A 2,880-nucleotide genomic window follows, 5' to 3' on the forward strand; every position below is an offset into this window, starting at 1 on the left:
GGGGTCAGATTTGAATGTACTACCCTTGGTATATGGGGCCGGCGCCCTACTCACTAAGCCACAGGCGCTGCCCCATTCTGATATCATTTTACTAAAGACAAAAAGTCAGTTACTCCCACAGAGTAACTTCCTCTCCCCCCTTTAGTTTTTTTTTTCTGATTACTAAAGGATACATGATCATTGTAGAAATTGCAAAGTTAAAGTAGATAATGCCCCCCCCAAAAAAAAAGCAGAAAAGAAAAATCACTTTAAAACCTCCTCTGGTGTACTTTCAAGATTTCTTTGCTCCTTCCCAGATGTTATAAGGATCCAAGGAGGGAGGCCAGCAGACATGGCTTCTGGTCCTGAGTTGCTGTGTAACCCTGGGCAAGTCCCTGCCACTCTCTGGGGCTCAGGCTCCTCATCTGTGAGATGAGAGTTTGGACACGGTGACCTCAGAGGAGGCCCCTCACAGTTCAGACCTTCTGTTTCTGCTTCTGTTTCTGTGGCCGGCAGAAGGGGCACTGGCAGGCTGCCCCTCTGCAGGGGATGCATGGTTGACAGCTCCCAGCAAGTCATCTCCGGGAGGATGTGAAGGCCTGTAAACAGTCTTCGTTGCACACACAGCTCTCCTGCTTACCAGGCCCATATGGTGCCCCCTGCCAGCCGGACACCACCAGCTACCCTTGGCCAGCCAGCCCTAAGTGACCACTTCTCCTCCCCATTCCAGAATGCTCACTCTCCTATACCAGGACCCAGCTGGCTTGGGGTAAGAGAACTGGGGGCTCAGCCCTGTGGACCCACCTACCCACTAGCACAGTCCTTTGTGGGAGAAGGCAGCCTGGTATGTTAAAAAGCTGGAGAAAAGACAAGCAGGAAGGAAGGAGAGCAATGAGTGTATTCCAAGTCCATTTAGACCACTTGCTAGGCATTTGGGCTTCAGAAATGAATGAGAAAAACTTGCTGCCCTTGGAAGGCACAAAATCAGAGGTAAGAAGAGTAGAAACAGGCAGCAGCAATACTTGATGAAGGATGAGGACTATGAGAGCCCACAGGGAGAAACCTAATCCATGTGTGGTAGTCTAGGAAGGCTTCTTGGAGGAGGCAATTTTAAAGGTGGGTTCTCAAGGACAGGTTCAGGTTTTTTTTTTTTTTTTCTTCTTTTTGAAACAGTCTCACTCTGTTGCCCTGGGCAGAGTGTAGTGGCATCACAATAGCTCAGAGCAACCTTAGTCTTCTGGGCTCAAGAGATCCTCTTGCCTCAGCTGCCTAAGTAGCTGGGACAATAGGCACCCACCATGATGCCCAACTAGTTTTTCTATTTTTAGTAGAGACAAAGGTCTCATTCTTGTTCAGGCTGGTCTTGAACTCCTGAACTCCAAGCAATCCACCCACCTCAACCTCCCAGGGTGTTAGGATTACAGGCGTTAGCCCCTGCACCTGGCCACAAGTTCAGCCTTTCTAACTCCTATTGTTTAATCCTCACAGACAGCCCTGTGGAATAGGTATTGTTGTCCCTTTTACAAATGAGATTCAAAAAGTGCCCACTGAAAGGAAGACAGTTGGGTCCCTAACTGCTGGCCTAGCGGCTTGCATCAGATTCCCTCTGTGACTCTTAGAGCCCCCAAAGTGGTTCCCTCTCCAGCCCAGTACTCTTATCTGTAAAGTAGGTCTTTTGCTAGATGCATTATCCACCTAACAGTGTTGCTGGGAGGAGCAAAGGACAGAATGGCTAAAAAAGCACTTAGTTTATAAACAGAGAGTAGAATGTTAGCCAGGCCTCACTATCCAGCTGGGGATAGCACAGCGCTGTCTTTCTCCCAGCACAGAGTATGAGCCTGTTGTCTTTACAGAGGGTGAAGCTTGCCTTGCCTAGTGCACCCCTGTCTAGAAGAGCTGGGCTATGTCCTGGATAAAAGTACTCTCAAATCCTGGAGTTAAGACATCTGCGGTTGAGGAATTCCAGAGTACAGTCTGCCCTTTAAGTGTTTCCTAGGAAGTAGGGTGGGGTCTGTGTCAAGGTCTTACAGCTATCCAGGCAAGTTGGAAGGATTGCTAGAAATAGGATTGCATCTCATTTTACAGATAAAGAATAAAACCTAAGGTGGCACCTGTGGCTCAAACCTGGCCTTGGCCAAAAACTGCAAAAAAAAAAAAAAATAAAATAAAACCTAAGGCCAGGCACAGCAGTTCACAGCGCTTTGGGAGGATCCCATGAGCCCACCAGTTCAAGGCTACAGTGAACTATGACTGTGCCACTGCACCTTACCCTGACAAAGTGAGACCCTGTCTCTAACAGAAGACACACAGAGAGGAAGGACTTGCCTGCGGTCATACAGCAAGTCAGTGTCAGAGGCTAAGGCCTCTTCCCCCTACACCTGAGAGCATAACGCCCCAGGTCATACCATCTGGGAAGCTAACTGGGAGATGGGAGGGCAGGGGGGCAGCACAGTGTGCCCAAGTGGTGCTAGAGAGCAGCCTGTCTTGCCACTGGATGAGTAAAGTGCCCAGCCAGTCTTGCTAAGGGAAAATTCTTACACTCCTGCCCCATTCCTAACGAAGTTCCTAGTAAGCCTCCCACTGCCCTGGCATCTCCCTCCTCTTGTGGGAGGACAAGAACCCTCCTGGCTCAGGCCTTCAGGCTCCCCGTGTGTAAAATGGTCTCCAAGTATCTTTCCTCCGTGTTATCTAGAAATCCTAGGTCTGCGGCTTCCGCAGGCTCTATCGGGTAGGGATGGGGGAGAAGGAGGAAGAAAGGGTGTCCAGAGTTTTCAGCTCACCACCTTCCAGTGCCTTGGTCGGGGCAGGCACTTGCTCGAGCCTCAGGACAGGGGCGGGGCAGTGGGCGGGGATCTAACTAGCTCCGCCCCCAACCCCGCCCCGTCGGACGTAACCGCGGAG

The sequence above is a fragment of the Otolemur garnettii genome, unplaced genomic scaffold, assembly GCF_000181295.1.
Source record: "Otolemur garnettii isolate 467f Iridium unplaced genomic scaffold, OtoGar3 scaffold00156, whole genome shotgun sequence".
In the NCBI taxonomy this organism is placed as follows: Eukaryota; Metazoa; Chordata; class Mammalia; order Primates; family Galagidae; genus Otolemur; species Otolemur garnettii.